The 24,707-nt window shown below is 42.1% G+C and overlaps 1 protein-coding gene across 3 annotated transcripts in view; it reads left to right on the top strand.

Moving 5' to 3' along the window:
• Nucleotides 1–24,707, top strand: part of doc2b (double C2-like domains, beta) — a 295,785-nt gene that overhangs the window by 247,075 nt on the left and 24,003 nt on the right. The gene's annotated exons all lie outside the window — the stretch shown is intronic.

The following is a 24,707-nucleotide window of genomic DNA, read 5'->3' as shown; positions in this document are numbered from 1 at the left end:
TGTCCACATCACCAACAAACTAACATGGTCCAAGCAAACCAAGACAGTGAAGAGGGCACGACAAAACCTATTCCCCCTCAGGAGACTGAAAAGATTTGGCATGGGTCCTCAGATCTTCAAAAGGTTCTACAGCTGCACCATCACATTGCATAACTGCCTGGTATGGTTAACTGCTCGGCCTGTAACCGCAAGACACTACAGAGGGTTGTGCGAACGACCCAGGGCCAAGCTTCCTGCCATCCAGGACCTCTATACCAGGCGGTGTCAGAGGAGGGCCCTAGAAATGTTCAGACTCCAGCCATCCTAGTCATAGACTGTTCTCTCTGCTACCGCACGGCAAGCGGTACCAGAGCGCCAAGCCTAGGTCCAAGAGGCTTCTAAACAGCATCTACCCCCAAGCCATAAGACTCCTGAACATCTAATCAAATGGTTACCAAGACTATTTGCATTTCCCTCCCCTTACACCGCTGCTACTCTCTGTCACTTGAATAACTCTACCTACATGTACAGTTGAAGTCAGAAGTTTACACCTTAGCCAAATACATTTAAACTCAGTTTTTCAAAATTCCTGACATTTAATCCTAGTAACAATTCCCTGTCTTAGGTCAGTTAGGATCACCACTTTATTTTAAGAATGTGAAATGTCAGAATAATAGTAGAGTGATATATTTCAGCTTTTATTTATTTCATCACATTCCCAGTGGGTCAGAAGTTTACTTACACTCAATTAGTATTTGGTAGCATTGCCTTTAAATTGTTTAACTTGGGCAAAACATTTTGGGTAGCCTTCCACAAGCTTCCCACAATAAGTTTGATGCATTTTGGCCCATTCCTCCTGACAGAGCTGGTATAACTGAGTCAGGTTTGTAGGCCTCCTCGCACACGCTTTTTCAGTTCTGCCCACAAATTTTCTATGGGAATGAGGTCAGGGCTTTGTGATGGCCACTCCAATACCTTGACTTTGTTGTCCTTATGTAACGGCCGTTGTTGGCGGAAGAAAAGGAGGACCAATGCGCAGCGTCGTATGTATCCATAATGTGATTTAATAGAAAATGAATACAAAATACAAAAGAACAAGAGAATCAAAATGAAAACCGAAACAGTCCCGAATGGTGCAAACACTGAAACGGAAAAATAATCACCCACAACTCAAGGGTGAAAACAGGCTACCTAAGTATGGTTCTCAATCAGGGACAACAATCAACAGCTGCCTCAGATTGAGAACCGTACCAGGCCAAACACAGAAATCCCAAATCATAGAAAAAAAGAACATAGACTGCCCACCCCAACTCACGCCCTGACCATACTAAAACAAAGACAAGACAAAGGAATGTGACACCTTAAGCCATTTTTCCATAACTTTGGAAGTATGCTTGGGGTCATCGTCCATTTGGAAGGCCCATTTGAGACTAAGCTTTAAATTCCTGACTGATGTCTTGAGATGTTTCTTCAATATATTCACATAATTTTCCTACCTCATGATGCCATCTATTTTGTGAAGTGCACCAGTCCCTCCTGCAGCAAAGCATCCCCACAACATGATGCTGCCACCCCCGTGCTTCCCGGTTAGGATGGTGTTCTTCGGCTTGGAAGCCTCCCCCTTTTTCCTCCAAACATAACGATGGTCATTATGGCCAAACAGTTCTAATTTTGTTTCATCAGACCGGAGGACATTTCTCCAAAAAGTACGATATTTTTCCCCGTGTGCAGTTGCAAACCGTAGTCTGGCTTTTTTATGGTGGTTTTGGAGCAGTGGCTTCTTCCTTGCTGAGCTGCCTTTCAGGTTATTTCGATATAGGACTCGTTTTACAGTGGATATAGATACTTTTTTACCCATTTCCTACAGCATCTTCACACGGTCCTTTGCTGTTGTTCTGGGATTGATTTGCATTTTTCGCACCAAAGTACGTTTATCTCCAGGAGACAGAACGTGTCTCCTTCCTGAGCGGTATGACGGCTGTGTGGTCCCATGGTGTTTATACTTGCATACTATTGTTTGTACAGATGAACATGGTACCTTCAGGCATTTGGAAATTGCTCCCAAGGATGAACCAGACTTGTGGAGGTCTACAATTTCTTTTTCTGAGGTCTTAGCTGATTTATTTAGATTTTCCCATGATGTCAAGCAAAGAGGCACTGAGTTTGAAGGTATGCCTTGAAATACATCTACAGGTACACCTCCAATTGACTCAAACTATGTCAATTAGCCTATCAGAAGCTTCTGAAGCCATGACATAATTTTCGGGAATTTTCCAAGCTGTTTAAAGGCAGTCAACTTAGTGTATGTAAACTTCTGACCCACTGGAAATGTGATACAGTGAATTTTAAGTGAAATAATCTGTAAACAATTGTTGGAAAATTACTTGTCATGCACAAAGTAGATGTCCTAACCGACTTGCCAAAATTATTGTTAACAATCATTTTTTGGAGTGGTTGAAAAACTAGCTTTAATGACTCCAACCTAAGTGTATGTAAACGTCCGACTTCAACTATACATATTACCTCAACTAACCAGTGCCCCCGCACCTTGACTCTGTACCGGTACCCCCCTGTATATCGTCTCACTATTATTATTTTACTGCTGCTCTTTAATTACTTGTTACTTTTATTTCTTATTCTTATCTGTATTTTTTTTTAAACTGCGTTGTTGGTTAGGGCTTGTAAGTAAGCATTTCACTGTAAGGTCTACACCTGTTGTATTCAGCTCATGTGACGAATAAAATTTGATTGGGTCCAATTTTGATAGCTAACACGGCCACAATTGTGAAGAGGTCACCACGTGTCTCTAAGCCTAGGCACAAAAGGAATCAAGTCCAATTTTGTAGGCTTAAATCTGTTTTATCCATTCATGCAGTTTCCTTTAAATCAACTTCTAATGGTGTCAAGGGCGGGATTGCACGCATAATTCTGTCAAGAGTCAATGATGTGAAAAAGAGACACTTGTTCCTCAACAGAATGCACATCATCCTCCGCTTCTTTGTCAGTTTGTTTGTTTATCCTGTTAGTGGGGCTTTAATCGCGTTGCTGAGCGCTCTGCAATATTGTAGAGTTTGGGATTTGTTACCCGTGACTTGCCAAGCATTGACTCTTAAAACTGTTGGTGTAATGCCATGGTGTTTTCCATTCCAGGATACAGATTTTTTTTGCGGGCTGACTTCTATTCGCTGCACGTTTTCTAAACCACACCCTCGTTTGTGTCAGCCGATTTAATGAGTTAGCAGCTGAAGTGTTGGGAGGAAACCAACTGCTTAAGGTGACCATGAGCATGGCACACCCCTGGGACAGGTGTTTGCCACTTGACAGCTTGAAGTAGGGAGGTGGCAAAAGAGGTCTCCTAAATCCCAACACATAGCCTGTGGGATTATAATTAACTGTCAATCACCCAGTTTTTGTTGTTGTTGCTAGTGTCACAGGTCGGCTCATAGTCTGTTGCAAAAATGAGGGGACACGAACAGGTATAGGCCAATCAAAAAGGTTCTTTATTGTAAACCAAAACTATTAACTTTAAACAAAGAAAAGGGAATGAGGTGTGAAAGTATCATAATGTAGGGTGTATGTAAAGTGCAGGGATGCGTGAATCTGTGTGTGTGAATATGACTGAGTGAAAACTACGTAAACTTACAAAGGAACAAACAAAACAGGATCATACCTGGAGGAGCAGAGAGAGAGAGACAAGAGTGATTAGTGAAGCAGTTTAAATACCCTGAGCCCAGGTGGCTCCAATCACTAACGTCCCTCCTCTGCCTGCAGGAGGAACCGCCCCTGCAATGCAGAGGATGGGCCATGACACTAGTATGACATAGTAGAATTTTCGCCATTCACCCAGTGATATCACTCCTGCCATAAAGGAGCATCAGCACTGTGACTCACACACCCACCCTCCATCCCCAAGTCATCAATTGGTTAAACTCCACTGAACCCCTATAAAGTGATAATGATGAATGCAGAGCAGTAGCTCCTGTTTAGCCTGTTGTGTGTGTATTTAATAGGAACAACAGAAGCAAATGGAACAAAACGTGAAGGGACCTACCTGAATTTGTCCAACAAAAACTCTTGTTCTCATAGCAAAACACTTTCCATTGCAAAACATTTTGCTATGGTGTGCGCTAATGAATACACCCTTTGTTCCATATATGTTTGAGCTATCATGTCAACTCCTTGTAATGCCAAATATGATAGCACAAACAGATCTGGGACCAGGCTAGCTCCAATTAGGTTAAACAAGTCAATGAGTGATGGTGCATGATAATGCCGCAAATCACAAAGGTCATTTGGCCCATCAGTAGCTGTATATGACACTAATGACTAAAAATCTTTACTAACAGCTAATTGGCATTATTGGTTTAGTGATGACCCTGATGAGTTAATTTGCCATCAATAATGACAATTTAAAAAAATAATAATAAGTGTAGGTGTCTTCCATCCTTTTTGTTTGAGCAGTGTACACTATACAGTACATAAGCAAAAAAATGTGTCAGGGGCAAACGTGTCATGGAAATATGTACTCTACCCTCATCCCAGGTCTCTATGAGCTTTACCTAACTCCTCTCCTCTCACTATAATTGTTAATATGGCTTAACAACATCTATAGTCAGAAGGAGCTGGCTGAGGCACATGTACTGTACAGATCTGGGACCAGGCTAGGTCAATGTACTCTACATCAGAGTTCCTATGTTCATCCAGGACTTTGTTTCAACCTGTATGAGTTTATCCATATGCTAATACAGTTGAAGTCAGAAGTTTACATACACCTTAGCCAAATACATTTAAACGCAGTTTTTCACAATTCCTGACATTTAATCCTAGTAAAAATTCCCTGTCTTAGTTCAGTTAGGATCACCACTTTATTTTAAGAATGTGAAATGTCAGAATAATAGGAGAGAGAATGATATATGTCAGTTTTTATTTCTTTCATCACATTCCCAGTGGGTCAGAAGTTTACATACACTCAATTAGTATTTGGTAGCATTGCCTTTAAATTGTTTTACTTGGGTCAAACATTTCGGGTAGCCTTCCACAAGCTTCCCACAATAAGTTTGGTGAATTTTGGCGCATTCCTCCTGACAGAGCTGATGTAACTGAGTCAGGTTTGTAGGCCTCCTTGCTTGCACACGCTTTTTCAGTTATGCCCACACATTTTCTATGGGATTGAGGTCAGGGCTTTGTGATGGCCACTCCAATACCTTGACTTTGTTGTCCTTAAGCCATTTTGCCACAACTTTGGAAGTATGCTTGGGGTCATTGTCCATTTGGGAGACCCATTTGCATTCAAGCTTTAACTTCCTGACTGATGTCTTGAGATGTTTCTTCAATATATCCATATAATTTTCCTACCTCATGATGCCATCTATTTTGTGAAGTGCACCAGTCCCTCCTGCAGCAAAGCACCCCCACAACATGATGCTGCCAACCCCGTGCTTCACAGTTGGGATTGTGTTCTTCGGCTTGCAAGCCTCCCCCTTTTCCCTCCAAACATAACGATGGTCATTATAGCCAACAGTTCTATTTTTGTTTCATCAGACCAGAGGACATTTCTCCAAAAAGTACAATCTTTGTCCCCATGTGCAGTTGCAAACCATAGTCTGGCTTTTTTATGGTGGTTTTGGAGCAGTGGCTTCTTCCTATCTGAGCGGCCTTTCAGGTTATGTCAATATAGGACTCGTTTTACTGTGGATATAGATACTTTTGTATCCGTTTCCTCCAGCATCTTCACAAGGTCCTTTGCTGTTGTTCTGGGACTGATTTGCACTTTTCGCACCAAAGTACGTTAATCTCTAGGAGACAGAACGCGTCTCCTTCCTGAGCGGTATGACGGCTGCATGGTCCCATGGTGTTTATACTTGCGTACTATTGTTTGTACAGATGAACGTGGTACCTTCAGGCGTTTGGAAATTGCTCCCAAGGATGAACCAGACTTGCGGTGGTCTACAAAAAAAAATTCTGAGGTCTTGACTGATTTCTTTTGATTTTCCCATGATGTCAAGAAAAGAGGCACTGAGTTTGAAGGTAGGCCTTGAAATACATCCACAGGTACACCTCCAATTGACTCAAATTATGTCAATTAGCCTATCATAAGCTTCTAAATGCCATGACATTATTTTCAGGAATTTTCCAAGCTGTTTAAAGGCACAGTCAACTTAGGGTATGTAAACTTCTGACCCACGGGAATTGTGATACAATGAATTTTAAGTGAAATAATCCAACAAACAATTGTTGGAAAAATGGCTTGTGGCATGCACTTTGTGACTTGCCAAACCTATAGTTTGTTAACAAGAAATTTGTGGAGTGGTTGAAAAACTAGCTTTAATGACTCCAACCTAAGTGTATGTAAACTTCCGACTGTATGTGTCATCCTTTTATTAGGTATAGATGATTCAGCCCATCTCCTTGATTAGATTCCAAGTTTTATCCCCGGGCATTTGAAGACTGTCAATTATTTTCTAATCTACTTTGAGGCCGTAATGTAACTTTGTCAGGTTGAGACCAATGGAAATTGACAGTCGACGTCGATAGCGCTCCCCATTTCTTGCTTGATGATTTACCAATTTGGCGTAATGCCGTTATCAGCAGTATCGATTCAAACATGGATCACTCCTGTAGTGCATAACCCGGGCACTCAATGGAATGTGATGTAGGCGATATTGTTATTTGGATACCTAGCCTCCTTCGCCTTTTTCGTCCTGGCAGTGTCAGACAATCTGATCCTTTGTTGTTGAATATGATGTGGCTACTGCTAGCTAGCATAAGGACTAAAAGGGCCTTTTTCCAGGAAAACAAGCAGTATTTCAATTATTTCGATGGAGCAATGTGGATAAAAATACAATTTTGCGTGCAGTGGCATATGCCATCCCTGCATTGAGGTATGTTTTCTGACCCATATCTCGCGCCGGCTCCGCTTTGAATTAATGTAAACATGATTGCATTCTGACCTCAGTGCAGCTGAAGTAGGGTAGGGACAGTATCTGCTGGCAACATGGAAGTTAACCCTGTATTTGCATCAATGCTCATGGACAGTGGTGATTGACATTTAGAGGCTTGGCTATTTGTTTAATTAATAGAATTGCCACAGAGTATGTCCCCTCCCAGACACTTGCTTCAGAAGACAAGCTATTCACAAAGCATCACTTCTCTCGTGTCCTCGCATCTACATACATGCAAGTCAACATGGTATTTAGCTGTCGCATTTGATATAGCTGCCACTCGTCAGTGGGACATTCAGACAGCAGTCCAGTGGCAATGGCCTCCAGTGGGAGGGTGGCATTGGACCCCTCTTTCTGCAAATTTTACACTCAGCAGCTGCACACCTCACAAGGGGAGAGGTCAGTTGTCACTAGATCTCACTGGGGCTAAGGCAAGTAACAGAGGCAGCTCTCCAGTGTAAAATGGTCAGTAAACCTTTTCATAAAATTGAAGTTACACACTGATAAACATTACCAGTGGGGAACATTACCTGTAAGTTGTTATGAACTGTTATGAACTCTGTTAAGCTTCAGGTGTGGTGGTAGAGGTTATGAAGCTATGTGATATCAGGACTGAGTTAAGAGACACCTGGCTGAGATAAGGCAGAAAGTGGATGCTATTCAACTGGCCTGGTGAAAGCCTTGTCAGCCCGGATTGTTTTTTTACATGTTTGTTGATGAAAACCTATTTTAGACTCTCTTATGTGATGTGGGGATGTTGGATGTGTATTCATGTTGTTGTTTGAGGTAGTGCTTCAGACAAAACACACACAGGTGCAGACATTTGTCAGTCTGGTCACTCTGATGTGATCATTTGGTTTATATTTTTTGGTTTGTCCATGTAGTGTGAGAATGTGTGGCTCTACATATGTGTGCATGTGTTTGTGCGTGACGTGAGTGCATGTGTGTGAGAGACAGGTAGAGACGGAGGGAGACAACGAGACATAGAGAAAAAAGGGATAGATAGACCATTTCTGTGTGAATGTGGTGTGTTGATTAGGGAGGGCACCCCTGATGATTCACGAGGCGTTCACACTACGGCCTTTCTTTAGACTGTCTCTGCCTGTTGCCATGGAAACTACCATCTCCTTTATACCGGCCTCGCCTTCAGGGGTCACCCATGTAAATAAATACTAAACAATAAAAGATAACTGGACAGAGAAGTCTAACCATGTGATAACTTCCAGTCCTCAAGTATGGTGGTAAATAATTTGCTGATTCAGAATGCCTTGGCTCTCCCTGGCCTATTGATTTCCATGAAACCAAATCTCTCTCAGCTCGCCGTTGATATCAGAGTGATAGAACTGGATTATTATGCCTGGCTGTCACACCTTCCAACCCAATAGCCTGTTCTCGCCATTGTGCATCGATCAGAGTAGATTTGAAATTAAAAAGGACATTGCCATGGTGAGGCAGAGGAGGGGATGAAGGGCAGGTGGCACTTACCCTCCTCGGGGACTGTTTTTTTTTTTATGTATTAAAAGGAAATGGAATGTTTTTGGCCCTAGGGTTTCACCTCTTTAGAGTCTGCCACCCCTGTTACTCCTTGGTGCACCCAAATTAATGTTTCAGAGGAGAGTTCACCAGGAGACATCTTAGGAATCGATCGGCTTCGCATTTCGTATAGTTGATCCTCCCCCCCAAAAAACAATGCATATTGTGGATTGGGCTCAGCAGTTGTTGAGTAGTAGTTTTCCCTAAATTAAGCAGTGACCACAAGACGTGCCAAAGGAGAATGGATTAACTTTAGTTATCTTCCAGGTGCCTTATTGTGTAACTCCCCAAGAAGCAATGGTATGGTTATGTTGATCCCTGGGAAGAATTGTACACTATGTAGGGAATTTTCCTGGCTTCCCAGACTCCTTGTATGGCCAAACGCTATGCCACGCCCACGGATGTTAGTTTCTTCACCACAATGAGTCTGGATCTTGGTACCCCCTTGACGATTTCTAGAACACAAACACATTCTAACCTTTCTGATTGGTTACAGAAACCGATGGAGATGGGCCAGAGTCAGAACACTTGGGTAAAGTGGCATTTTGAAAATCTGTCTTTAGCTTTGATACTCTGATTGGTTAGAGTATCATCACCCCTCATTTTGACATCACCACAAACAACTTCAACAATGGTAGTCTCAGACTAAAGTATGTAGCGAACATAAAGCAGTGGAAGAAATCAGTTTGAGTCGTCAGGCAAGTAGGGAATAGGGTTGCTGGTATTCCAGACACAGCCATAGTCTTAGCCTGTTAGCTTGTCTGTATTCATAAGTGTGTCACTACCACCTCCAGTGATTTGAAACCTTTCTGTTGTGCTTTGATTAGAGAATTGACCTGTTAGAGGTCGGTCCGTCAGCAGGCAGAGATGGCCTGTATCCAACTCTCTCCAGTAACCCTCAGGAGTTAGTCGCAAACCTAAAAATAAAGCCCAAACCAAATCACCACTGCCTGCTAAAGTTCCCCAGAAAAAAAGCTTAAAATAACACAATAAAACATGTTCATCACTTAAAATGATAAGGTGACTGAACTAATATCACACTGTTCTTGATTCCCATGACCACTACAATTACAGTATTCTACGCTCTACCTCCAATGTCTTTTAAGTGGATCGATCCAACATGATTCTCATTATCAGACTCATCCTCTGCCAATACACTGCTTGTTTCCTCCATTTCGTTCATGCACCAACCCCTTTGGCCACGGCCGTGCAGTTGAGTAGATTTACTGTGCCACGAGGCAGCCGCGCAATGGGATAATGTCATCTCGTTTACAGATTTATCTGAATTGTCAACAGAGATGGCTTGCATGGCCCGGCGCTTATTGATTCCCACTGAGTTATATCAGAGAGGACCAAGTGCTCTCAGATTTGGGGTTTCATATTTGTGGTCGACTGGTCGTCCATCAGTCTGTGTTAGACTAAGCAATCCACAGGGCCGAACAACACATTAGAACAGAATGACAAAGGATGATTTCATGAAATCCCTCATGAAATCTAATCAAACCACCTTAAAATTATTTCAGACACTCCAACAACCATAATGAGAAGAAAAAGGCTAAATGAACCATACCCCCCAACCACCCAAAAGCTGGGTAAGTGGAGGTAATCGATCGGTTCAGTTAGATGTATGAAGCAGCAGTCTGAGAGCATAGGAACATACTGTACTGTACTCAGTCCATTGGTTACTGTGTGGTATTTTCCTGAGTGAGTTCTTGAGACTTAGTGTTTTGTTTCCCCCCTTTCCCAAGTGTACTGTGATCCTGTGGCTACCATTTCTCAGTAAAGTATTATGTTTATCCTTAACCACTGATTCCTTGTCTGGTCTCTTCTAAACACCTATGACAGCTATCTTTATGGCACAGTTGTCTGCCTGACTGCTCCTCATTCAAAGTTCTTAATTTGATAAATAGCCCTTTTATAGTACAGTATGGAAGAACGATGTGCAGAGTCTGCACGTTGCAAGATTGTGCTCTACAAGTTGAACTAGTGTGGGCTAAAGCCAGGCTGCAGTACAGCGTGGGGGCGGTTCATCAATAGCCTTTCCCAAAAATAATGAAAAGGATATAGTAAACTTCATGATTCTACAGTGTCAAAGAGGTACTTCAGTCATAAAGCCTGTCCTTTAATGTTGAATCTGCCACCCTAAGGCTGCGTTTACACAGGCAGCTCAATACTGATATTTATTTCACTAATTGTTCTTTTGACCAATCAGATCAGCTCTGAAAAAGATCTGATGTGATTGGTCAAAAGACCAATTAGTGTAAAACAAGATTAGAATTGGGCTGTTTTTTCTGAAGGGTCTTAATTTCTATTCAGTTCTCCGCAAGGCCCAACATGCTTGATTCTCCAGGACAGAGTTAGTGTTCTACAAATCACATTTATTTGCCGCTCTTATTGAATTGAACTTGCATTGATTAAGTATAATGAGACAGGTGTTAAGTTGCAGCTCATCTGTGAAGAGTTGTGTTTGTGTTTCCCCCTTTCCCCTGTGGGAGTCAATCAAATATGTATACGGTTCTTAAACACTACTGGGTGTGTAGTTCACTATATAGGGAATGTGGTGCCATTAGAGACTCAGACCCTGTAATGATTTGCTGTTCACTAGTCCCAGTGTACTGACCCTCAGTCCCACCAACAATTCACTAATTATGTTTGCCCGGGGCAATTCACAAATGAATTGTGTCACAACGATAAGCTTGCTTTAGCCTAGTTTTCAACATGGATGGACAGATATGTACGCTATGTGTGTGAAACTTAGGAGTGGTGAATGATGGCTTGGTTTCAAGACTCTGTTGAGCAGGGCTTCAACTTCAACGAACCCAACATTACCCATTCTGGTCCATGGTTTGCTCCGTTTCAGATAGACATTCAAATGGTTTTCGTTTGGTAGAGGGGACTGTTGCTTGAGTCAGATGTGGGACATCCTCAACTAGTGAAGGTGAACAATAGGTCCATTGAATGTTACACCTTCTTAGTAGTAGGAGATCAGATCAGACCGTCAGATTTGTCATTCAAACCTCCTGCGAGCTTGTTGCACGTCTGTCTGTGACCTCTAGTCCAGGCCATCTGCCATCTGTTGTAGGGGATAGTTGTATGTTCTACTTAGCCAATTTTGACCCGATTGAACCTGATTGCTCTGTGAAACATAAGCTTTCACCAATCATATCAAACAATGTTTTCTCACTTACTGACCTCTGGGTAAAAGGTTAATGTGGGGTATTTGATAGACTCACATCTTCCTGGCCTCCCAAGTGGTACACTGTTCTAAGGAAGTGAACAGGCTGAGGCACGACTCCTATTTAAATGAATGTCCTTTCTCTTTTTGGTAATTTATTCTTGGCACAGAAAATAGAGGCCCACAACTGTTGACAGCACCAAACAGATATCACTGAATTCAGTTAATTTCAAAACACTGCAGAGAGCAACAACACACACATACACTTGTCAGCCTCCAGCGACAATCCCAGTCACATTGTTGAAAAATATGGTGGTGTATCTTTGATGTTATGGGGCTATTTTGCTTCCACTGGTCCTGGGGCCCTTGTTAAGGTCAATGGCACTTGGCCGTAAGTTGATCTTCCAGCAAGACAATAACCCCAAGCACTAATCAAAATCCATAAAGAAATGGTTAATTGACCACAAAACCCACATTTTGCAATGGCCATCTCAGTCTCTGGTCTTGAACCCCATTGAAAACCTGTGGTTTGAATTGAAGAGGGCAGTCTAAGAGCAGACAAATGATATCAAGGATCTGGAAATATTCTGTTTGGAGGAATGGTCTAAGAACCCTCCCAACGTGTTCTCCAATCTCATAAAACATTGTAGAAAAAGGTTCAGTGTCATTATCCTCGCAATGGGAAGGTGTTAAGTATGGAAAACAGGGGTGCCAATCATTTTGGCATTTAAAAAAAATGTATTACTTGATAAACAAAATCTCTTACTCTACTCTGAGCAATTATATTAGTGTAAAATAATATAATTTTCCTCTTTTTTTGCACACAATATTGTTCAGTATTTTATACAGTATGTTTTGCTCATCTTTATCAATAATTATGGACCTGGCTATATATATGTAATATTCAGAGAAGGCTGAATTGTAGGAGAATCACAGCTGTGGCATGGATCATGGATGGGGGCTGCCCTCTCGTTCCCTCCGGGGCTGTCCATGGCTCGTTCACGTCAGGACGTAATGGAGATGGATGAGCGGGGTGTCCGGAGTTGGGCAGGCTAAGAAATGGGAGCGAGGGTGCGAATGGAACGAGGAAGAAAGACCCTGCTTATCCTGTCACAGAGGAGCAGAGGAGAGCTGAGGTGTGACAACTGGAATAGGCCTACAGGGGAGACGGCTGTGTGTGTCACTGTCTCTCTCCCATCAATCTCTCGCTCACTCCCTCCCTCCATCCCTCCATCCCCCACCACAATCCCGTATCTCACACACTGTGAACAAGCTGGCTAGAGCTGGTCAGGCTTGTCACTGGCTGGTGGCAAGAGTATTAAAACTTTCCAAAAGAGTCCAGGTGTGATTTGACATCTAATGTAGCAATATTTGGTGCCGTTTGTGATCTTTTGGACATGTTTTTGTTTTTATTGTTGTTGTTGTGACAACAACACATTTTACATTGGATATTTGGTGGCATCAATTTCATTACGCACTGTCATTGCCAATGTTGCACACATGAGTTGGTAATGGTTGCTCATGGTCACGTGCTGCTGTTCCAGTTTCAACTGTCGGCCATGGCTGCTCATGGTCACGTGATGATGGTCATGCTGCTGCTCCAGTTTCAACTGTTCTGCTTGAGGCTATGGAATACTGACCTGTTCACCGGACGTGCTACCTGTCCCAGACCTGCTGTTTTCTCTCTTTATCGCACCTGCTGTCTCTAACTCTGAATGATAGCTATGAAAAGCCAACTAACATTTACTCCTGAGGTCCTGACCTGTTGCACCCTCTACAACCACTGTGATTATTATTATTTGACCCTGCTGGTCATCTATGAACATTTGAACATCTTGGCCATGTACTGTTATAATCTCTACCAGGCACAGCCAGAAGAGGACTGGTCACCCCTCAGAGCCTGGTTCCTCTCTATGTTTCTTCCTAGGTTCCTGCCTTTCTAGGGAGTTTTTTCTAGCCACCGTGCTTCTACATCTGCATTACTTGCTGTTTGGGTTTTAGGCTGGGTTTCTGTATAGCACTTTGTGACATCAGCTGATGTAAAAAGGGCTTTATAAATACATTTGATTGGTTGATTGATGAGGTAGCACTGCCTGCGAGAGAATTTCCTCTTGGTCTAACAGTCAATACGTTGGTTTCTCTTGTAGGAGATCCGTGTTCAGATCCCACCGTGACACCAATCTCTCAGAAATGTGATGACAGAAACAAAAGTGCAACATTGTTGCTGATTTGTTTCGCAATTTTAAGTTGAATAGCGGAGGTGCATAAAGATGACAGATCCCATGCACTTACCACAATTTCCTAAGTTTGGTGTATTGTGCATTGCTCTCCATTACTCTTTTTTTTTGTATCGTCCTTAGCAGAGTATACATCCCAATTTTAGCTCCAAGATGTCAGCAATAAAAAAAAAATGAAAAAGTAGATTTATTGCCGTAGTTTAAAAAATCTATGAATAGTGCTTAAATAAAGTCATCATATCTGAATTCTGCCATCTTTATGCATGTTCGCCATTGAGGATTCACAAATATAACCACGTTTGAGTTGTCATTTACCTCCAGCTCATCAGATAGAAGTGGGGAGGGGCACAATGACTCACTGTTAGTCATCATTAATTATTGGAACAAAACATCTAGTCATAGCTGTGATTACCTGATAGAGGTGGTTTGCTCCCAAACACAAAATCTGTTTTCCTCTGTCTGGAATATTTGTCCGTGTACTGTAGGGTATTATTAATAACATGTTTTTTTCTTCTAAATGAGACATCACCTGGAACAGGTGTGATTTTAAAGAAAGAGAAGTTGATGTGATTGTAAACTGCTGGCATGTTTAGTACTGGTTCTGTTTTTTCTCTCTTTTTTTTCAAATAATTATAAAACATTGCACCCACAACCCTATTATTCTCAACTTTGATTCAACCAAAACATTGTTTGATTCATCTTCCCATGGATAAATCTCACTCAAAAAAGACACATAAAAATGTGTATGGTTAAACTCTTAATAATGTATCTAAAAAAAACATGTACTATTTATTAAAAGCTTACCTTAATTATATTTCCTATTTCATTCCAGAGCCATATAATGCATCTCAGTGTATTGTTCTTTGGTTTCAAATCCAACTCCTATACAAGAATTATCCACCATTTCCCATGTTGAATGGCATTGACCTTGTGCCACTGCAGTCAAAGGTAGTTTGAGGTAATGAATCTGCTCCAGGGTGAAGCTTCCCCACATACAGATCTAGGATCAATTTCCCCTTCCTCAATCCTAACCTTAACCATCTGTGGGGAAATGCAAAACTGACCCAAGATCAGCGTCTTAGGGCCAATTTACACCAATTCATCCTCAACCTAAATGTTCTCTTTAGATCTCTTAGCTAATGAAGTGGAATGAGTAGTTGATGATCATGTCAATTGGTCAATACTTGGTTAAGGATGAATGGGAGGGCCACTAGCAGGTTGACATGTACAGTAAAAGGATAGGCAGTGTCGAATGTGATACAGTGACCAAAGCTTGATACACAGATCTAAGCCCAGTTCCGTTTCTTCCCTTTAAAATCTCTTAGAACCACCCATCCCGGATCCGGTATAATTGTCATCAGCAACGCTGAATAGCATAGCGCAACAGTCAAATAATATTACTAGAAAATATTCATATTCATGAAATCACAAGTGAAATATAGTGAAACACAGCTTAGCCTTTTGTTAATCACCCTGTCGTCTCAGATTTTGAAATTATGCTTTTGTCACAGCTTTCTTCCTGGGAAGGAGAGGCAGACCAAAACGCAGCGTGGTTATAGTTCATGGTTCTTTAATAATTAAGAAAACTCAAACATGAACAAACTACAAAACAATAACCGTGAAAACCGTAACAGTCCCGTGTGGCACAAACACTGACACAGGAAACAATCATCCACAAAATACCCAAAGAATATGGCTGCCTAAATATGGCTCCCAATCAGAGACAACGATAAACACCTGCCTCTGATTGAGAACCAATCCAGGCAACCATAGACTTACCTAGACACCTAAAAGAACACAACCCCATAAATCTACAAAAAACCCTAGACAAGACATAGCAAAACAAAACAATAAGTACACCTAGCATCAGGTAACTTGGTCACGAAAATCAGACAAAAATTCAAAATTATATCCATAATGTACACAGAAACATGTCAAATGTTTTTTCTAATCAATCCTCAAGGTGTTTTTCAAATATCTATTCAATAATATATCAACCGGGACAGTTGGCTTTTCACTAGGACCAGGAGAAACAATGGCTGCTTCTCTCTTTTGCATAAAAATCACTCTGGGAGCCCCCACCTGTCCACTTACGCAATGTGGCCGTTCACGCTCATTCTTCAAAATAAAAGCCTGAAACTATGTCTAAAGGCTGTTGACACCTTAGGGAAGCCATAGAAAAAGGAATCTGGTTGATATTCCTTTCAATGGGCAATAAGGATGCATAGGAACACAGGGTCTCAAAATAAGAGTCACTTCCTGATTGGATTTTTCTCATGCAATATCAGTTCTGTTATACTCACAGACAATATTTTTACAGTTTTGGAAACTTTAGAGTGTTTTCTATCCCAAGCTGTCAATTATATGCATATTCTAGCATCTGTTTACTTTGGGAACGTTGTTTTTCCAAACATAAAAATAGTGCCCCCTAGCTTCAAGAGGTTAAGTGGGCCACCTAAAAATGGTGCACTCGTTCAGTCCAACTCAAGGGTTTAAAACAATTGGGATGGTGTATGAATTTGCTAAAGGGAGTTTCCACTATATCTCAATCCAGTCATTTTACATCCACAAATGTGAGTTTACGAGTGCACACTGGGAGAAGGCGGGAAAACACATTTGGGTTCTAGTCCTGGATCTCTCATCGTGTTTGAGAACTAAAGGTTCTAAACCCCATGTTATTTACAAGGTTTGTTGTTTATTCATCTAAACACAGAACTATAGACCTTTTCAGCTTCAATTGCGATTTTAAGCATGCTGGGCTCCCAAACAGACCTGCACTTCATCGCTAGCATTCTGAGAAGATAATGACTGGTGTTTTCTCATTTCGATCCACCCAAAGCTGTAAACAAGGTCATAGAAAGCCATTCTGACAAAGGAAAAGGCACTCATTATTGAAAGCAAAACACATCCTATGTGGCATTTTTGCTAATAGAATCAGCTTCCACTTTGATAGCTCATCGTAAGTGGCCAAACACGGTCCGCACTCCTGTTTTAGATGTTACCTAATCGGCGTGTCATCAACCTTGCTCAATAGCATTGTTTTCCATAAAGTGTCAGAGTAATTAATGTAATTGAAAATGTGTGATAATAGAACTGTGAAAATCACTGAGCCACTCATGATGAAATGGAACCCATGTGTCCACACCGCCCCATAAAAGTAACTTTGTTTTAGGAAACCAACTAATTTACATTTAAGTAATTTTAGCAGGCCCTCATCTTATCCAGAGCAACTTACATCAAGTACTAATTTACCAACAAGTCACAAAAACTGAATGGATGTCAAACATATTAATTGTTTTTTGATATACATTTTTGCCCGTCAGACTAAATGAACAGATTTTCTAGTTTCTCTTACACAAGATATTTACACCAAGGTGGCACCACAGGTATCAGAATGGTGTGGCTGAAACCTAACCAGGTAAAACTCCGAACCTTATACAGTATGATGGGACCAGAGTTTTCTAATCATTTGTTTTTTTAACTCCTTGAAAAACTCCTGGCCTTGGGAAGGATGAAAACCCTGTCAAACTGCAGTAACCTTGTAGGACTAGGGGGATTCCTATGCACAGAGAGATAAAGCAACATGATTGGACAATAAAACTCACAGGGCTGAGTTTGTTTTATGCAGGTTTGCATCGTGTAGTCATGCCTTATGCAATTTTAGGCCTAATTACAATTATTATCTCACAGTCTATGTCAGGTATTGTGTTTAATGATTAATTCCAGTTAAAAATTGTGGATTTAAAAAGTCTAGGTAGTCTAGTCAGCCCAAGTGTGAATATAAACCAAATTGGATCCCATTCACATTTTCTCACAAACAAATGGACTGTAACATTACTACTTTGTTTACCTTGGCCAGAGAGACAGGGCGCATAGTAGGCTAGAGACTATGCAGCTGCTGTTGTTAGTAGACTACAGTTGATCAGACTGAAAAATGTGCCAGTTTCCAATGAAATGCAGCATTTCAGATTGCTAATGCATTCGAAATGTATTCAGGCCCCTTTACTGTTTCCACATTTTGTTACGTTACAGCCTTATTTTAAAATTCATTACATTTTTCCCCCTCATCAATCTACACACAATACCCCATAATGACAAAGCAAAAACAGGTTTTAGAAATGGTTTAAAAAAGTAACTATTCAGACCCTTCACTCAGTACTTTGTTGAAGCACCTATGGCAGCGATTACAGCCTATAGTTTTCTTGGGTATGACACTACAAGCTTGGCACACCTATATTTGGGGAGTTTCTCACATTCTTCACTGCAGATCCTCTCAAGTTGGATGGGGAGCGACACTGCACAGCTATTTTCAGGTCTCTCCAGAGATGTTAGATCGGGTTCAAGTCCGGGGTCTGGCTGGGCCACTCAAGGACATTGAGACTTGTCCCGAAGCCACTTCTGTGTTGTCTTGGCTGTGTGCTTAGGGTCTTTGTCCTGTTGGAAGGTGAACCTTCGCCCCAGCCTGAAGTCCTGAGCTCTCTGGAGCAGGTTTTCATCAAGGATCTCTCTGTACCTTTCTCAGTTCATCTTTCCCTCGATCCTGACTAGTCTCCCAGTCCCTGCCACTGAAAATCATCCCCATAGCATGATGCTGCCACCACCTTGCTTCACCGTATTGATGGTGGCAGGTTTCCTCCAGACGTGATGCTTGACATTCAGGCCAAAGACATCAATCTTGGTTTCATCAGACCAGATCATTTTGTTTCTCATAGTCTGAATGTTCTTTAGGTGCCTTTTGGCAAACTCCAAGCGGACTGTCATGTGCCTTTAACTGAGGAGAGCTTCTCTACCATGAAGGTCTGATTGGTGGAGCGCTGCATTGGTAGAGCGCTGCAGAGATGGTTGTCCTTCTGGAAGATTCTCCCAGGAACTCTGGAGCTCTGTCAGAGTGAGCATCGGGTTCTTGGTCACTTCCCTGACCAAGGCCCTTCTCCCCCGATTGCTCAGTTTGGCCAGCTCTAGGAAGAGCCTTTGTGGTTCCAAACTTCTTCCATTTAAGAATGATGGAGGCCACTTTGTTCTTTGGGACTTTCAATGCTGCAGAAATGTTTAGGTACCCTTCCCCAAATCTGTGCCATGACACAATCCTATCTCAGAGCCCTTCGACCTAATGGCTTGGTTTTTACTCTGACATGCACTGTCAACTGTGGGACCTTATATAGACAGGTGTGTGCCTTTCCAAATCATGTCCAATCAATTGAATTTACCACAGGATGATCAATGGAAACAGGATGCACCTGAGCTCAATTTCGAAGTCTCATAGCAAAGGGTCTGAGTACTTATGTAAATAAGGTATTTCTGTTTTTTTATTAAATGTTTTACTTGCAAAAATGTTTTTTTTTTTTCACCTTTATTTAACCAGGTAGGCTAGTTGAGAACAAGTTCTCATTTGCAACTGCGACCTGGCCAAGATAAAGCATAGCAGTGTGAACAGACAACACAGAGTTACACATGGAGTAAACAATTAACAAGTCAATAACACAGTAGAAAAAAAGGGGAGTCTATATACATTGTGTGCAAAAGGCATGAGGAGGTAGGCGAATAATTACAATTTTGCAGATTAACACTGGAGTGATAAATGATCAGATGGTCATGTACAGGTAGAGATATTGGTGTGCAAAAGTTTTAAAAAGTAAATAAATAAAAACAGTATGGGGATGAGGTAGGTAAAAATGGGTGGGCTATTTACCGATAGACTATGTAGAGCTGCAGCGATCGGTTAGCTGCTCAGATAGCAGATGTTTGAAGTTGGTGAGGGAGATAAAAGTCTCCAACTTCAGTGATTTTTGCAATTCGTTCCAGTCACAGGCAGCAGAGAACTGGAACGAAAGGCGGCCAAATGAGGTGTTGGCTTTAGGGATGATCAGTGAGATACACCTGCTGGAGCGCGTGCTACGGGTGGGTGTTGCCATCGTGACCAGTGAACTGAGATAAGGCGGAGCTTTACCTAGCATGGACTTGTAGATGACCTGGAGCCAGTGGGTCTGGCGACGAATATGTAGCGAGGGCCAGCCGACTAGAGCATACAAGTCGCAGTGGTGGGTGGTATAAGGTGCTTTAGTGACAAAACGGATGGCACTGTGATAAACTGCATCCAGTTTGCTGTTTGCTAAAAACCTGTCTTCGCTTTGTCATTATTGGGTATTGTGTGTAGATTGATGGGGAAAAAAATATTCAATCAATTTTAGAATAAGGCTGTAATGTAACTCAATGTGGAAAAAGTCAAGTGAATTGTTTCCGAATGCACTGTATGGAAGAGTTTTTGCTTGCATCTGTCGGGTGTGATATGTTGTCACGCTTGCTAAAGCGCCCTAAGGTCTAAGGGCTCTTGGCTGGGTTTCTACTCAGCTAACATATGGAATTATTTTAAGAAGGTCATATCAAGGATCATTTAGCTATTAGATTTTACATTTTAGGGCCCCTGTAAGTATAAAACTAAATATTTGCCAATTATTTGATTAGATGTTGAATTTGGCCTTACCGCTATTAGCCCACAGAAACACATTGAATAACATATTTATATATGGCAAAACAGAAGCTTGTGGGGATCGTAGAGCATAACTGAGTTTTGTAGGCCAAACTCTTCAGACGCTACATACATTTCCATGAGAAGACTGACTTTTCTCCTGGTCCACCGCAGATGCGGAAGACCGACATTGGCGGATGCAGTGGACTGAGACGCAGCCCATGCAAAAGACAGATATTTCTAGCTTAAACAGACAGATTTGGATGGGGATTTTTTTATCATGCTAATTCGATTTCCATGGGGATGCGGAGATCAATAAATACCAGAGGAAAGTGGAGAGCACACCTTGAGTTTTGTGCCCGACCTGCTTTTTTTGTGAATCTGATAGGTCAAGACACGCAAACAGCCTGCAGCAGCACTCCAATGTGAAGGACTGAGAAATTGTGCATGAATTGACAAATCATGAGGCAAATCGGTAAAAAAACAGCACTTTGCATTGACATATTTTAGTAAAATAAATTGAAAAGTGCTGTGGCAAATGCCTCCTCACGTTTTCTGGTGTCTGTATTGAGAACATTCTCTCTGAGTTAAATGAGATTTTTTTTTGCATGGGAGACTAGATTGAAAAGGAAATAATATGTCCTCATTCCTCTGGAAAAGCCACAAAACTAATGTCTATGCACCCTCGTCCAATTCAGATGTTCTATTCATTTCATAACCGTGCCTTTGCCACCCGTTTAATTCAACAGTAACAACAGAAGATGAGAAAGAACCCCAAGTGCGTTACACTGACAGCAGATACATGTCCTCTCTAAATATATATACTGTAGGTTTTAATCTGTACCACCACCTGTCCATAGGATAAATTGGTGACTGCTCAGTGAGATTTCCAATATTGCTGCTGCGATTTAGATATACCCCTCATGAGTGAAATGTAATTATCATTTGATGTACAAAGGCCCATGTTTTCCCCCCACATCTCAGTCAATTACACACACAGACAAGGAAACTCATTTCACACTGCACAAGCTCAATGTAAATAGATGTACTGTACAGCGCACAAATGAGAACATTGGATGAGTGTGCTCGCATAAGCACTGTTCTTATACACACAATGTTGAGAACATGCTGGAACAGGAACCTTTTGAGAGCTCCTGCGGTCATACTGGGGATTGTATTGATTTTAATTTGCAACTGAATGAAGTGCTCAAAAAGAGGACAGAATCGTTCCAGATAATTAGCGAGCCCTCGAGGTGTTATGGGAGGTAGAGGGGCTCGCTGAGAAGAGGATGAAAGAACAATCTCTAACACTTTCCATGTACAAGCTGTATAGTCCCTGTTTTTATGCGCAGTGTATTGTATAACTTGCTATCACCATTCATAACACATCATCATGGTCTCCTATAACTGCCTGTATATGTGCATAATTGTTTTAAAGGCAAGAAGGCAGGCGGTTCATGAAGTGTTATTGACACATCACAATTTTATTTTATTTCAGCAGAAATAAATAAATAACTTAGAAAACTATTTTATCCAAATGGACTTACAGTACAGCGAGTGCATACATTTATTGTATGTTAAACCCACAACCATGTGTCACATTCTGACCTTACTTCCTTTGTTTTTGTCTTTGTTTTAGTATGGTCAGGGCGTGAGTTGGGGTGGGCAGTCTATGTTTGTTTTTCTATGTTGGTTTTTGAGTTTGGCCTAGTATGGTTCTCAATCAGAGGCAGCTGTCAATTGTTGTCCCTGATTGAGAATCATACTTAGGTGGCCTTGGTTTCAGTTTTGGTTTGTGGGTGTTTGTTTCCGTGTGAGTGTTCGGGCCACATGGTACTGTTTCGTTTTGTTCACGGCGTTTATTGTTTTGTTCCAGTGTTCAGTTAGTTTATTAAAAAGACATGAACACTTAGCACGCTGCACCTTGGTTCTCCTCTCCTTCCCCAGACGACAAGCGTTACACCATGGCATTGCTAGCACTACACATTTACCAACTGGGCCACACAGAACTACTTGGTCTGTGAGGTTTCAAATGCTACAGGTAACTGCCAAAATAAAGGATACACTTGAGTAAATGAGGGTTATGTTTCACTAAATTGGATCATTCCAATATATTGGTATCACTCTGCGGCGGAGGGATACATCCAAGGTGAGGATTTACAGATTTACTCCTGTGTACACCTGTGTAACGGCTGGTCCGGCCCTATATATAGACCCCATTGCCGCGTCACACGTTCTCTTTCATTTTCTTGGCAGACGTCTATATGGTTTGAGGTACAAACTTTCTGAAGATCGCTTGGTAAGTCACTGGTAAGTGTAATATCTTGCGTGGAAGTATACTCACTGGCTGTTTGCAGCTGGCCATGTGGCCAGCCCCTCTTGAGTGCTCCACTCGCTGCACGCGGTTGATCTGTATCTTCCGCCTGTGGTTTGTCGTATTTGTGTTTCGTTACCGTTACACTATGACTCCGTGTGCATCCATTAGTAGGGTGACGCTTGCTGCCACAAACTGTAATTTACCTTACACAACTTGCCGACTGGCTTGTTCTATGTGTCTGTGAGTTACTTAAATATGCTGCTCCCCACGTCCTAGGCTGCTAATTACCCTGCACATTTTTTTTCTTGTTCTTTCCTCTACAGAGTGTAAGAGTATCATGGTGGGCTTTCCAATACGTTGAGGCATTAACTTTGGAGTTCCTTAACGGAGTTACTCTGTTATATGGTGCTGTTTTTACTGCTTGGATATTAAGCCGGCTAGGTAATATTGTAGTTGGCGTAAAACAAATAAATCAAATCCACTACCTGGTTGCTGTTTTTTTTGTCTGCCTGTTTATCCCACACGGGTCTTCCCTGTTTTTTGCAGAGCTACTGGGTAATTTATCCCTCACCGGGTTCCTATTCCTCCAAGTGGGTCACGACATACGCTCTCCCAGGGCATCGGACCCCTGCTCCGTGACCTTGCTGGCTTGGCTGAGCTTATGGCTTCCCTTTGTGACTGGTGTGATTGTGGCATTCCCCCTGGAGATCCACATACCTCCTATATGCATTGCCTGTGTTTGAGCCATGCAGGGAGGGTGGCGGAGCGCCCTACTGGATGCCTGTTTTGTGTGGTGTTCTCAGAACGCCTGCGCCTGGCGCGATTGGAGGCCATGCACGACCAGGCTCGGGCTGGGGACGCCAGTGAGCTGTTAGTCCCTCTACTGGGCCAAGTAGCCTTCCCAGGAAGCGCAGGCAGAGCCCATCTGCTGCCAGTCCTGGACGGACCGCTGGGACCACCTTGAATGGAGGGTGCATGCCCTGCGTCAGGAGTTTGAGAGCTTCGATGGCGACAACAGCTATTCTCTGTTGGCCAGTGATAGGCTGTTCCTGGGGTACTAGCACTGTTCACCACCAGCAGCGGGGCTTCATCGCCTCCAGGGGCTCGAGAGGCTATGAGGAGCCTACTCACTCGGGTAACCACTACACTGGACATCAAACTGGTGGACAGTGATGACTCTCCATCTGTCCCCATCTCGTCTGAGTTCCGTGAGGCCTTGCAGGAGAGCTGTGCCTCTGCCAGGGGGCGCTTCCGACTCTCTCCTGCCCTAGTCGCCAATCAGTCGCCATTGAAGACACCTGCTCCTTTTCCCTAACCCAATCACATCCCCTTTCCCTTGGTTTAAAAACCCAGTCAGTTGTTTTCCCAAACTCTCTTCTCTCTCTCCCTCTCATTGTAAGGAGCTATCTCACTTTGTCTGTAATTATATGAGTATGTATTGTTGTGGTTCATGACTTGTTTGTTGGTGGGAAAAAGGGGTACAAAGCCAAGTCGCCCATGGACATACATTACCCGTAGGAAAACTTTGTCCAAGTACCCTAGTTAGAACTGAGCGGACCACCCACTGTATTTTATTGGTTAGTTAGCTAGCTGTGCTTGAGGCAGGTAAGACTAGCTTAGGGTTTTTTGGATATTTATTATTTCTTTCCTTGGGTCCAGCTCAGCTCCCCCCCCCCCTATTACCGTGTGTTTAAATAATAAACCATTAGTGTTTGACAGTAAATTTAAGTTGTCTGTGGTTATTGGTTTCGGTGGTGGAGTTTAAACACTTAATCAATGTATATATCATAGAGCGTAACTGTTTTTAGGTCAGCTGTTTTTAGTCAAGACGTTTGTTTTTAATGTACAATGTTTTTGTACTGTATGTCTGTTTATAGTTTTGTTTGTTAGTGTATGTAAATTTTTTTGTCTGAAATGTTCCCTCTGTTATTGGACCAGGTCTCTCTTGGAAAAAAACCTGTATAAATAAAGGTAAAATAATTCTCACTGTTCCTTTTCACTATTATGATTTGTATGAGATATGTTACGGGTCTCGTTTCCATCCCCCCTAGACTGCAGG

Source organism: Oncorhynchus tshawytscha, linkage group LG30 (assembly GCF_018296145.1).
Source record: "Oncorhynchus tshawytscha isolate Ot180627B linkage group LG30, Otsh_v2.0, whole genome shotgun sequence".
Taxonomy (NCBI): domain Eukaryota; kingdom Metazoa; phylum Chordata; class Actinopteri; order Salmoniformes; family Salmonidae; genus Oncorhynchus; species Oncorhynchus tshawytscha.
This window is presented reverse-complemented; position numbering and strand designations above follow the sequence as displayed.